The 14,713-nt window shown below is 36.2% G+C and overlaps 1 non-coding gene across 1 annotated transcript; it reads right to left on the bottom strand.

The window, feature by feature from the left end:
• Positions 1–13,515: 13,515 nt before the first annotated feature.
• Positions 13,516–13,622, bottom strand: LOC141669270 (small nucleolar RNA R71). The gene has a single exon (XR_012553558.1). It is a non-coding gene; the product is annotated as a small nucleolar RNA R71 (small nucleolar RNA).
• Positions 13,623–14,713: the final 1,091 nt, after the last annotated feature.

The following is a 14,713-nucleotide window of genomic DNA, read 5'->3' as shown; positions in this document are numbered from 1 at the left end:
CCTTCTACAAACATATTGAGACCTAACAATTGGTATCAGAGCCTTCTGATTAACGTACAAATCAAGATCCTAGACTTTTGTGATTCTTTCACTCCGTGAAATTTTATTTACTCAAAAATTCATAATGACTACACAAAAAGTTGGAACCGTTAAAATTCCACTATTCGATAAAGAAAATTATGTTATGTGGAAGAAGAAGATGCTATTATTTTTACAAGTTGCAAATTCCAAATATCTGGAAGTGTTAAAGAAGGGTCCTAAAATTCTGATGGTTATTGAACCAGAGGTAATAGAAAATGATGTGGTGATTACCAAAACAAGAACTTATGTGAAAGATCCTGAGGATTTTTCTCCTGCTGAAAAAGAAGAAGCATCCCTGGATGCTAGCCTTCAATTAATTTTAGTAGATTCTCTTGATCCCTTGATGAATAGACATGTGATGAACTGTAAAGATTCCAAATACATCTGGGAAACTATTGAGGTTATTAATGAAGGCACAGAGGAAGTTAGGGAGAACAAGTTAGAAATCCTAACCTCTGAGTATGAATACTTTAAATCCAATCCAGTAGAAGGAATCACTGAAGTGTCTGAGAGGTACAATGCATTGATCAACAACCTGAACATTAATGGTAAATACTATTCCATCAGGGAGGTCAACAAAAAGTTCCTTTTAACACTGCTAACTCATCTCGGACATAGAATCACTGCCATAAGAGAAGCAAGAGATCTGAGTGAGATTTCTTTGGAAAGGCTCTATGGTGTGTTAACGACTTATGAGTTGGAGCAGATTCTGCAGAAGGAAGTCTACGGGAAAGGAAGAGTGGTCAGCACGTCTACTGCTCTAGTAGCTGAAGAACAACAACAACAACAATCTCAACAGTCAGAAAGAATGGTACAGTCTTCCAAGGTTGAAGAAAATGTGATAGTAGCAGAATTTGATCCTCCTACTACAAATCAATCAGGAGATGATTTTTATTCCTTGGAAGAACTGAAGCAATTGGAAGATGAGTCAATGGCCCTGATTGTCAAGAGATTCTCCAATGTCAGATTCAAGAGGAATCCCAAGTTCAAGTACAAGTCCAACTACAACAGATTCCAGAAAGGTGGATCTTCATCCTCTAACACCAGCAGTGGTGGGTACAAAACAGGGATGGTTGATCGAAGCACCATTCGATGCTTCAACTTCAATAAATTGGGACACTTTGCCACAGAATGCAGGAAGCCAAAACAAGTTAGGAAGAACTCTTATGATTCTAATCAGAAGAGTAAATCTGAAAGGGCTTACCTGGCAAAGGGAAGAAGCTGCGATGATACTGACAGTGAAGATGAAGAAGTTGGGAATCTTGCTCTCATGGCTAGTGATGCAAACACCTCATCGTCAAGAAAAGAGGTAAAATTTACTGATGCTGAATTAGTTTATCATCTAGGAGGTTCCTTAGATTGTGCTCGTCGTGATAATGAAATGTTAAATCAACAAATCAAAGACCTTGAGAAAGAGGTCAATGAATTAAGACTTGTGCACATTAATCTTGTTCTTGTGTAACTATCTAGCGGATCAAAATCCCTAGAACTTAATCTCAAATTGCATTTAGCATTTGATCCTTTTTATTACAAAAATAGAAAAAGTTCATGTCGAATTTATTCTAGATTTGGAATAATTTATTTGAGATTAATCCCTTGTAAACGATACCGTTGTTGTAACACCTTTCAAGTTTAATAATAGTTTTATTTAACTTGAATTTTGTTTCACTTTTTTATTCCGCATTTTATTCGATTAAACGGTATTGTTTGTATTCAACCCCCCTTCTATAAACATATTGAGACCTAACAAACTCTGTTATAATGGAACCGTTCTCTCTCAGTGATGAACAAATATCACGAGAGCTGCTAGGTTACAATGTATGATCTTCTCGATAATGATAACACATATAGTGTAAACCTATGTCTGTGTTTATATAGTACACAGTTACAAGATAACTGAAAGGAATATGTCCTAAGTCCAATCATGTATGAGGATTTAGAAATAACTTTTATGTAATCTGTTTTGATTTCATTGATATTAATAAAAGACTTGTTTTATTTTTATTACGGGCTTTATCTATTTAAGTGTTTAAATAAGATATACCATAGTTTAGAGTAAAGCTTTTTATGGATTATGATGAGATCATAATAGTGAGACCTAAAAAGATGATAACTCTAAACTTAAATAGTTCCTGGTCATAGGATTACTAACTGGTAATTAATAATCCGCAAAGATCGGTACATACTATGCTTGCTTCATTATGAAGGATGTCTGTTCTCATAGACATTTGTGTGGTGACACTATAGCTAGTATGTAGGTGCTTATTATAGAATAAGTTCACTGAACATGACTCGCACAGCTGAACAACTGATGGAGTTCACTCACGTGTCAGCAGTTGTTCACATAGTGATAGTTGTACAAGTATCCTTAGACTTGAGGTCATCATAGTCATCTTGTGTACACTGAACTATGCTTTGGTTTAGTTCTTAGTCTCCAGGGACAATTATTAGGGCTCTTCTGGGTATAGGAATTCGTACACGAAGATAGTGTATGATCAATAAAGGATCTACCCCTTCCAGTGAAGGAAGCGAATGTTCAAGGCTGATCCACTTATGCTAGTTCAGGAATCTCTGGCCAGAGTAAATGAAATTAGAAAGGAGTTTCTAATTTGCATAGAACTACGCATAGTAAATGGTAAGCAAAGTGATTGAATTAGATAGGCTTGACACGAGATCCATGCCTTGTATTTAATCGGGACATTGTAGGGTAGAAGGAGTTTATTGTACGGTAACTATTCACTGACAGGTTCTTGGTATTCTAAGCAGTTAATTCATATTATCCGGATAGTCGCGATATGCTGAGAAGTATCCCTCACGATGTAGAATAAATGTGATTAATTAATTAATCATATTTAATAAATTAGAGAATTTATATAAATAATGATAAAATAGTTTTATTATTATTTATTTCTACTACCGGCTTAATATTGAACCTACAGGGTCACACCATAAAAAGAGAATGATTTAATGGTGGAGGAATTAATTAATAATGACTAATAATTATTTATTTATGAAATAAATAATTAATTGGCAAATTTAATAATTGATTAAATGAGATTTAATTGATTATAAATTAATTAAGAAAAGTTCTTAATATTATTAATTAAAGGATTTAATTTTTGGAAATTAAATCAAGAGAGAGAATTATTTCTAAAGTGTTTAGAAAAAGGATTAATGATTAAAAGGTGTTTTAATTATTAATGAGAATAATAAATGGGATGATAATAATAATATTTATGGGAAAATTATAGCTGAAAATTTTTCCTATAAATACACTATTATAGACCCTAATTTTATTCGAACCCACATCGAACACAAAACCCAAAAAATTTGGAAAACCCAATTCTCTCCACCTCCTTCTTCCTCCTTAACATCGTTTTCTTGGTGGATACCGGTGGAGTGCTTCACACTTGAGGAGCAACTGCTAAGGATCTCTGATCGTTGTCTCCGAATTATTTTAAAAGGTTAGATTCGATCCCTCGAATTTTTATTCACGATTTATATGCTTTTATTTGGATTTTGTATGTGTAAAAGTGTTTTACCATGCCCCCGCTGCGTTTAAAATCCAACAATAACTTCTAATTAATATGGAATATAATTATGTCTCCTAAAATATATCAATCAGATATCTTATATAATTCTTCTAGTCCTCTAACTCTTTCCTTGCATATCTTCTTCTGTATTAGTCTCAATCTTCTACTGTTAATCAGCTTCCTTCCTTAACTGTAAGTCCTCCCGTACTTAAGTTCTGATATGACTTTAAGTCCTGATATGACATTAAGTCCTGACTTCCAGTAAGTACTAATTTCAGTAAGAACTGATATTTCCTGTTTATTAAGATCTGAAAACTAAACATGAAACATATTAGACATGACATCTCAAATATATCCAACAATCTCCCCCAACTTGTAAATTATGCAAAAATATACAAGTTAATAGATTTGATGATGTCAAAAACATTTAAGTTCAAATGCAATAAGAGTTTAATAAGACTATCAATTACAACTTACATAACATCCAGCTTTACCAACATTACTGGATCAATCTGAATCCATAATGATTCTTAACAAAATCTTTCACCAGCTTATCTTCAGCTTTCCTCAGAACTTCAACTAACTGTGCTTTGACCTGCTTCAGTTCTTCTTCTTTACTATCACCAATCTGATAAATGGCTATTCTGAGAGCTTGAATGGATGTTCTTTCAAGTCCATCACCAAGTCTGATAACTTTAGGATGTGAAGAGTTTTCATTATAACATAAGCATTTTCCTTTCAGAATTACTTCCACCTTAGCAGAATTCTTCAGCATAGAAATTTCTCTTTCATCATCTTCAGTAATAATTGGACTGTAATGAGAAGTCTTTGTACCAGAGATTCTGAGTAGATCTCTTATAGCCTTCAAAATGTATTCTGACCATCTTCTTGTAACATCAAATTTTACTTTCAGAAGATAGTGAATATGTTGAAGCTCTCTGACAGACTTCTTTAGTACATCAGTATCAGCTAGTTTATAAGTCCTTCCATCATTGAGAAATAAGATCAATTTCTCTTTTAGATTCTCATTATCATGAGCATCTATCACAACTTGAGCAGACAACACCTTGTCAAGGTGCTTTTGTTTGATTTGTTCATATGGTTTGTCTGTCAACATGAAAAGATCTCTTAGAGTAACTTCTAATCCTGTTTGAATCTTCTCTTCGTCAGAACCTAATCCAGCTCTATCTCTAGGTTGTTTGGCTCTCAACCCAAATGTAGCGAGTTGATTAATCATGAGATTGGATTTTGGTTCAACTGGAGTAGTTTTCTTCCATAACAACTTCTTCTTATCAGCAATTATCATTTTATTCAAATCACAGTAGTTGATGTCTTGATAGCTTGATCAGAATTTGCTGTTTCTGCTGTAACTTGCTGTCCTTCATTCTGAACAACTTGAGCAGTGTCAGAGGTTGTTTTAGATTCTTCAATTATCTTTCTTCTTTTCAGAAATTGAAAAGTTTCATCTTTAACAAGATTATCATCAGTTACTTGAACCATTTTGCACACTGGTTTCATCAGAACTTGAGGAATTTTTATCTCCAGTGACTTGGTTGGTTCATCAAATTTTATTTTCTTTTTGTCTTTGGGATCACTCTCAGTCTGTGATCTAGTCTTGAACTTTGAAATTTCAGAATTTGACTTTTCCTTGATCACAATGCCTTTTTCCTTAGGCCTTGGAGGTTTCTTTGCATCAGAAGCTTTAGACTTAAGATTTGTCTTCTTAGTTGCAAATCTAGCTTCTTCCTCCTTGAGAGCTTCTTAATCCATTCCTGGATTGTGTTTCAGAAATAATCTTCTTGCTATCTCCTCATCAAGTGTCTGGATTTTAGGATCTTTGTAATAAACAGTAGTCTGCTTCCCTTTTAGCTTCAGAGTTTGCATAAACTTCTGAGAGTCTTTTGATCCTGACTGAATCAGAATATCAGAACTTGACATCAGACTTTGTTTATCAGCACTTGACTTCAGACTTTGAGCATTCACAACATCAGAACTTGACTTGTTCTGTATAGAAGATTTTCCTTGAACTTTTCTTTGACCTCTGCTCTTTTCAGAGTTTCCCTAGTCATCACCTTTATCATCCTTCTTCTTCAGTACTTGAGTAGGTGAGCATTTGGACTTAACTACCTTCTCCCCCTTTTTGGCATCATAAGGAAGTAAGAGAGACAGAGAAGAAGTTCAACTAAAGATTTTATTTCATCCAATTGAGCTTTCTGAGAAGCTTGATTAACCAGATGCTCAGCAATTTGGGCCTGTTGCTCCTTTTGAACCTTCTCAATGGCTTCAATTTTCTCAAGAGTAGGTCTGACATACCTTAGCATGAGTAATAGAATGTAGACCATGAAGACTTCTTGTCCTCATAGCTGTAACCTTGAGTTGAGTCTTTAAATCAGAATTTGATAATAACTCATCAGCTTTTGATATGTGCTCTGTCAGAATTTTGGTGCATGGAATAAAATCTGATTCATTCCACTTCTTGGTCCACTCAACTCCCCTGTGAGTTTCTTCCCAAGGTACAGGAGCATCCTGTCTAACAAATTTCTTCACCAAAGCTTCCTTGCCCAGAATAGGAACTGGAGTTTCAACAAAAATACTGTCTCCAGAACTTGAGGAAGTTTCATCATTTTCTGACAGTACAAGAGTGTGTGATGCAACTGGAGATTCAAGAATAACATCATCTAAATTCTGATCATCAGAATTTATCTCCAGAGCTGGTCTATTTAATGTAGATGGTATCTCAGCATCTAAGATTGGAGATTTGACTGTAGATGGCTGATCCCCTTCAATGATGATTGGCTCTTTTGAGATCAGAGATTCTTGATCCCCTTCATCTGCTTCTTCATTATCTTCTGATGAAGATTTAGCCAAATACCTCATAGCCTTCATTTTCCTCAATCTCCTTGCCAAAGAAGGAGTTGTTGTTGCAGCATCAGAATTTATAGATTTCCTTTTCAAAGTATCAGAACTTTGAGCTGTTGTTTATTTCTGAGAAGTAACATTCTCAGCTTCATTTATCAAAGATTCTGATGCAGGAACCTATGCTTCAATTGATTCATCCTCACTATCAGATTCATCTCTGAAGATCATCTTCCTTCTCTTTTATGGAGGATGAGGAACAGAATTTGTCCTCTTAGAAGGTTTGGAAGATGAAGGTCTGATGGTAGATTTTGGTTGTGGTGCAGAAGTTTGAGGTGTTTGTGTGGAGGTGGTAGGTGATGATGGTTGTGGTTCAGATGGTTGAACATCAGGATAAAGTGCAGTGTATGTTCTTGGATCATAGTTTATTAAGGCTTGTTTGACAGATAAGGGAATTCAGAGGGGTCTCAACACAGCCTTCTTATTATCAGTAGATAATAAGTCATTAAAAGCTTTTTTAGCTAGTCTAAATGGTGAAATTAACTCACTAGCTAATTGGGGCTTATTATCACAACAAAAGCTATAAATAAGCTGACAGAATCTAACAAAATAGACAGTATTTCTATCTTCTGTCATCCTATCCCCAATGAAACCTAAAACAGCACTTGCATAATCAAAATCAGTTTGATTAATGAGAGCATACCTGATTTGTTGACTGAATATAGGGATTGCATCGAAATTGGAACATTTGTTTGCAAAAGCCTTTGTGATGCAGTCGAAGAAGAAACTCCATTCCCTCCTTATGTAAGATCTCTTCAACTGACCCAACTTTGGCAATGTCCTCTCATACCCCAGAATGGCCATCATGTTTTGAAGAACTGGCTCCTCAACAGTAGAATAAAGTATACCCAATATCAGAATTAGCAAGAAAATCCTGAATAAAGTAAAGTTCCAATGGAGCTTCAACCTTGCTAAGAATAGACGCATAGTTGTTGGGGACAAACTTAGCTCCATTGAAAATCAAGTCTTTTGGTGCCATCTCTAAGAAATTAAGTGAGAAAGAGAGAGTGTTTGCAAGTTGTTTGATAAAAGTCCTGTAAGAAAATGCTTCAGAGAATATTAGAGAGAGAGAGATAATAAGAGAGATTAAGAATAGAAAAGTAAATAAAAGACTAGAAAATCTTTTAACTCCCACATATATACTCTCTCCAATCAGCAGTTATATTTTTGAAGCATGGGATACACTTTACACCTGGCAACATGTGAACAGTCAGTAAACGGTTAGAACAGGAGTTAATGGGCACGTAAAATAAGCAATAATTACCGTGCACATGCAGTTTTTCAGGACCAACACGTTAACCACTGACCATAATGATTATGATTGTTTTTATTTTACCCAAATATATTCTGATTTAAATATGACTGTTTTAGATTTTACCACAAATAAGTCAAGTAAAGAATAATGCCACATAAGCATCAAGGATTCCATCAGGATTTAATATCAGAACTTAACTTATATCAGATTTTACCAGTCATCAGAATTTGGCTTCTGTACTCAATGAGTGAATGTTTATTTTTGTAATTCTCCGTACAAAGACTGACTTGTTTTCTTCAGAGTTTAATCATCAGAACTTCCATCCGAACTTGTCCTCGGAAATTATGCAAATGACACTTGACTGTTTGTCAAAAACAACTTAATCACCACAGTAATTTTCATCATTCACATGGAGTGAAAGTGTGTGCATTTAGCAAAATATCAGATAAAGATTAAAGTCTGATAAACTTTAGTACATCTTAGAAATAAGGCATAACTCAGAAAAGTCCTTAAAATCTGTCATCAATCATGAAGTCTACTATAGAACAAATTTATGCATGAGTCCACCTCAACTATTTGTGCTCATTTTATGCATATTTTGAAATTCCTTTTTACAGTGGCTTCTTAGTGTAAGTGAGTCACGACTGCTTATCAGAATTTATGTTGTTGTCAGAGTATTTCTCCAGTAATCAGAGAATGTGAAAAGTCACCAAGAAAATGTATTTGCTTTTCTAATGCATATTACTTAATACCAGCAATGCACTTGGGTCTTCCCTTCCATATATTTACTCTAGATCTCAAAGGAGTACCTGACTTTTATTCTTTTCTTTTCTTTTCTTTTGATAAGTGAGGTTTATCAACATGTAGTTCATCCTTAAGATTTACTGACATCATAATTTGACAGATAAGAAACAAGATTCTAGTTTGTGACTTAGTAATAAGATACAAAAAGTAAACTTGACTAAGCTCAATATCAGAATTTGCTTGTGTTAATGAGTTTCCACATGAACAATTAATTCAAACATGGGATTTCTAGTATGTTAAAGACTACTAGGTCAGTATCTAGCACAGTTATCCTCATCGGATTGAATAGTCACAGAACATTCAAAACACTTATCAGAGTATACAGATCCACATCAGATAACAATCAGCATTTAATGAATTTTCAAATTAAGCACAGATTACATAGAGATAATACAATGTGTAAATACTAATCATAAAGTCTGATGTATGAAAACAAAAACTAAGCAGATTTAGAGAAAGAACCTGAAACCATTCCAAGTTCATTTACCAATCTTATAAAAGTAGCTTCACATAGTGGTTTTGTGAAGATATCTGTTAGCTGTTGATCTGTTGGAACAAAATGCAATTCCACTGTACCTTCATCCACATGTTCCCTTATGAAATGGTCCCTAATGCTGATGTTCTTTGTCATTGAGTGTTGAACTGGATTACCTGTCATAGCAATAGCACTTTGATTATCACAGTAAATAGGGATTTTAGAAAATTCTAACCCATAATCCAGTAATTGATTCTTCATCCAAAGAATCTGTGCACAACAGTTTCCTACAACAATATATTCTGCTTCTGCAGTTGATGTGGAAATTGACTTTTATTTCTTGCTAAACCAAGAAACCAACCTGCCTCCAAGAAATTGGCAGCTTCCACTAGTGCTTTTCCTGTCTATTTTGCATCATGTAAAATCTGCATCTGAGTAACCAATTAGCTTATAATCTGATTCCCTAGGATACCACAATCCTAAATCAGCTGTACCCTTGAGGTACTTGAAGATTCTTTTCACAGCTATTAAGTGAGGTTCTCTTGGATCAGACTGAAATCTTGCATAAAGACAGGTAGCATACATGATATCAGGTCTACTTGCAGTTAAATAGAGTAAAGAGCCAATCATACCTCTGTAGTTAGTAATATCTACTGATTTACCAGTATCCTTATCTAACTTAGTTGTAGTGGCCATGAGAGTGGATGCAGTTGAACAATCTTGCATTCCAAATTTCTTCAGTAAATTTCTGGTGTACTTGGATTGACAGATAAAAGTGCCTTCTTCATCTTGCTTGACTTGAAGCCCCAGAAAATAACTGAGTTCTCCCATCATACTCATTTGATATCTTGACTGCATTAGCTTTGCAAACCTCTCACAGAGTTTGGCATTTATAGAAAAAAATATGATATCATCAACATATATCTGTACCAAAAGTAAGTCCTTTCCATGGTTGAGGTAGAATAAAGTCTTGTCAATTGTACCTCTGTGAAATCCACTTTCCAGAAGGAATTGAGCTAAAGTCTCATACCATGCTCTTGGAGCTTGCTTAAGGCCATAAAGTGCTTTGTCAAGCCTGTAGACATGATTGGGAAATTTAGGATCTACAAAGCCTGGAGGTTGTTCAACATATACCTCTTCTTCCAATTCTCCATTGAGAAAAGCACTTTTCACATCCATTTGAAAGACTTTGAACTTTTTATGAGCAGCATAATCCAAAAAGATCCTTATGGCTTCTAATCTGGCAACTGGTGCAAATGTTTCATCATACTCAATACCCTTCTGTTGAGAGTAGCCTTTAGCAACAAGCCTTGCTTTATTCCTTGTAATTATGCCATCACTGTCAGTTTTGTTTCTGAACACCCATTTTGTGCCCACAACAGATCTATTCTTTGGTCTTGGCACTAGGGTCCATACTCTATTTCTTTCAAATTCATTTAACTCTTCGTGCATTGCTTGCACCCATTCAGCATCTTGAAGAGCTTCTTCCACTTTCTTTGGTTCAGTCTGAGATAGAAAAAAATGATAGAGACATTAATTTGAAGTTGTAGTTCTAGTTTTGACACCTGCTTCAGGATCTCTAATGATTAAATCAGGTGTGTGTGCTTGAGTCCACTTCCTTGCTGATAAAAGTTGATCTCTAGAACTGGATCCTCCCCCATGATCCATGTTATCTCCATCAGCATTTTCTGATGCTCCCCCTGTACTTATGCTCTCTGAGACTTCAGAATTTGAGTTTGATTTTTTAGGAGTTGAAGAATCAGAGCTTCCAAAATTATCAGAACTTGGATCATCAGAACTAGATGAATCAGAACTTGAAGAGCCAGTGACAGGTTCTGATGCTTCTCGAGAGTCTTGAGATGTGGTAGGATCTTCAGCTTGCTCTCCCTGGATATTTTCATTTTCCTTTGGAGTTGTTACCACAGTTTCAATGACATCAGAACTTAAACCTTCAGAACTTACAGGATCAGGATTTAAGTCATCAGAATTTACAGTATCAGAATTTAAATCTTCATTCTCAAATCTCAGCTGATCATGATCATTGAAATTTTCAAGTCCATTAATCTTCTTACCATCAAAAGAGACATTGATAGATTCTATGACAATCCTTGTTCTTAAATTGTAGACTCTGAAGGCTTTTGTGGAAAGTGTATATCCAACAAAAATTCCTTCATCCGCTTTTAAATCAAATTTTGACAGCTGTTCGGGATGAGTCTTAAGAACAAAACACTTGCAACCAAATACATGAATGTATTTCAGATTTGGCTTCTTTTTCTTCACCATCTCATATGGTGTTTTTCCATGCTTGTTTATAAGTGTAGTATTCTGTGTAAAATAAGCAGTCTGCACAGCTGATAAGTGGCATTTTATACCACTTAGAACGTCTTAAAATGGCTTAAATTGGTGTCTTGAAATCAAGTATTTTGTGTATTTGATGCGTTTTTCTAGTGTTTATGCATTTCAGGGTATTAGTTGCATTTCGGGGGAGGAATCATCGAGAATAAGCCTTGGCATGTGTTCACCATTGCGAGAGGAAAGAAACGGGCAGATTACGGCGAAGAAACGGAGCAAAATCAGATTTTTTCCAGTAGAGGTCTGAGCGCCCGCTCAGCATTGCTGAGCGACCGCACAGCAAGCTGAGCGCCCGCGCAGGGTCGGGGAAAAAATATATTATTTCAGGACTTCTACTTCTGTTTGGTTTCCACTTCTATGTAATCTGAGTTTTATGGGACTATTATATAAGTAGATTTGAGACGTTTTCACAAGTGTGGATTTAAGAAGATTGTGTTTTTACGCAAGGAGCGAAGGAGATAAGGAAGAAGACCGACTTAGCACACCGCAACGAAGAGGAAGTATATTTTCTTGTGATTCTTGCTTCGTTGTAACGTTGGATGCTAGTTTTCTTACTTTGAACTTATTTACTCTTGTGACGTACTCTATTTTAATATAATTAGTTTAGTTATTATTTTCTTGTGTTTGTTTATCATGAATTCATATGAACCCATGATGACGATAAGTGCTATTATGGGCTAATCGTGATCATGGGGTTGCAACGGATTTATTATGGAATTCTTTAGTTAATTGTTTAATACTTTAGTGTGTGATGATTGTATGATATCTAGTATTGGTTGTGCGTATTCGTCTTATGTGCGTCGCGAACATATAAGATAGGGTGTTAATCTCTTGTGAAGCGACGGTGGATCTTGAGATTTAGAACTTGCCATGCTAGCATAGGTTCATGTATGTTGTGCATGATTAGTGGGTAACTCTAACAGTTTAATTTGCCCTATGTAATCAAAAGGAATAACTTGTGCTTAAATCGTTGTGTTGTCAATTTTTGTAGACATATAGGAACTCAACATAATTGATGACTATTCAACTTCTATCTTAATTGTGGATGCTTGGTAGAATGGTATTAGTACAATGAAAGTTGGCTTTTATCAGTTTCGTGTTATTCGATTAATATCATCACTGTCACATGCTAAAGGTAATAACAATGGCTATTGAAGGAAGTAATAATGAAGTTGTGATCTCATGAGTGTTTTATTATTGATAATTTGAAGTGTTAAGTAAGTGATTAATTAAGTAGTTAATTATAGTTAATATTTAATCAACAATCTTAAGTGTTAGTGTCTTAACATTGAGAAGTAATCATATATTGGTGAGTGAGTTTAATTAGACAATAATTTAGTCCGAGTCTCTGTGGGAACGAACTAGAAAGTATTCTATATTACTTGCGAACGTGTATACTTGCGTGAATATTAGTGCGTGATTTCGCCCTAACAAGTTTTTGGCGCCGCTGCCGGGGACTCGGCGTATTTGTTTAGTTTATGTACTTACCATCATTGGTCATTAGGACTCAGTGATTAGGACGTAGTAGTTACTTATTATTTCCGGTTGTGTTTCAGGTACTTTAGCAAGCGTTTATGCAAACTCGTTCTCGTGCTCGCAAGAGGACTTTAGATACAGCTGAGGAGACAGACGAAGTTCTTGATATTACGGAGAAGTTAGATTTTGAGGATTCGGATTCAGGAACTGAGCGGAAAGAACCAGTAAACATGGGAGATCGTATTGTTCAAGCTGATCCAGCTCTTATGGATTTTTCTCGGCCTAAAATTGATGACATTCAGTCAAGCATCCTTCATCCGGCTATTCAAGCTAACACCTTTGAAATCAAGCCGGGCACTATTCAGATGGTGCAGAATTCTGTTTCTTTTGGAGGAGCGGCAACTGAAGACCCCAACATGCACATAAGGAATTTTGTCGAGATCTGCAGCACTTTTAATTATAATGGCGTGACTGATGAGGCTATCAAGTTGAGGCTTTTCCCATTCTCACTGAGGGACAAGGCTAAAGACTGGTTACATTCTGAACCAGCTGGGTCCATCACTACGTGGCAAGATCTTGCGCAAAAGTTTCTGGTGAAGTTTTATCCGATGGCAAAGACTGCTGCTATGAGGAGTGCTCTTACTCAGTTTGCGCAGCAACCTACTGAATCTATGTGCGAGGCTTGGGAACGCTACAAGGAAATGTTGAGAAAATGTCCACATCATGGAATGCCGGATTGGATGGTGATCACTGGTTTCTATAATGGTTTGGGGGCCCAATCTCGGCCCATGCTCGATGCAGCAGCTGGAGGCGCCTTATGGGCTAAAAGCTATACTGAGGCGTATAATCTTATAGAGACGATGGCTGCAAATGAGCATCAAAACCCAACTCAGAGGATGATGTCAGGCAAGGTAGCAGGTATTCTGGAAGTTGATGCAGCCACCGCTATTGCAGCCCAGCTCCAAGCGCTATCAATGAAGGTTGATTCTTTGGCTACATATGGAGTTAATCAAATAGCTATGGTTTGTGAGCTTTGTGCAGGTTCTCATGCTACGGATCAGTGTTCTCTGGTCAACGAATCTGTTCAGTATGTGAATAATTATCAGCGACAACAGCAGCCTGTGCCAGCGACCTATCATCCTAACAACAGAAATCATCCAAATTTCAGCTGGGGGAATAATCAGAATGCTATTCAGCCACCATATCAGCAAGGAGTGAGTAAACAGTTTAACCCACCTAGATTCCAGCAACCACAGCAGTATGCTACAAGGCAATCATATCCTCAACAGGGAAGTACGGCTGCACCTACTAGTGCTGATTTTGAGGAACTTAAGCTGTTATGCAAGAGTCAGGCGGTTTCTATCAAGACTTTGGAAAATCAAATCGGTCAATTAGCCAATGCAGTGCTCAATCGTCAACCTGGCACTCTTCCCAGTGACACGGAAGTACCAGGAAGGAAGAAAGCTAAAGAGCAAGTCAAGGCTATTACCTTAAGGTCTGGAAAAGTTGCTGATGCTGAAAAGGCAAAAGAAGGAGAAGCTGAAATTAGTGATGAAGAATCTAAGCAAAAGGAGAAAGCGGCGGAACCAAGGAAGACTACTGTTGAACACACTCTGCCTGAGGCTAATACAGGGGAGAAACAGCTCTATCCTCCACCACCTTTTCCTAAAAGATTGTAGCAACAAAAGCTGGATAGACAGTTCGGGAAGTTTCTGGAGGTGTTCAAGAAACTTCACATCAATATACCTTTCGCTGAGGCTCTGGAGCAAATGCTTAGTTATGCGAAGTTTATGAAGACTATTCTTTCAAGGAAGGTGAAAC

This window comes from Apium graveolens, chromosome 6 (assembly GCF_009905375.1).
Source record: "Apium graveolens cultivar Ventura chromosome 6, ASM990537v1, whole genome shotgun sequence".
Classification (NCBI taxonomy): Eukaryota; Viridiplantae; Streptophyta; class Magnoliopsida; order Apiales; family Apiaceae; genus Apium; species Apium graveolens.
The sequence above is the reverse complement of the archived record's forward strand: the minus strand, read 5'-3'. Positions and strand labels throughout refer to the sequence as shown.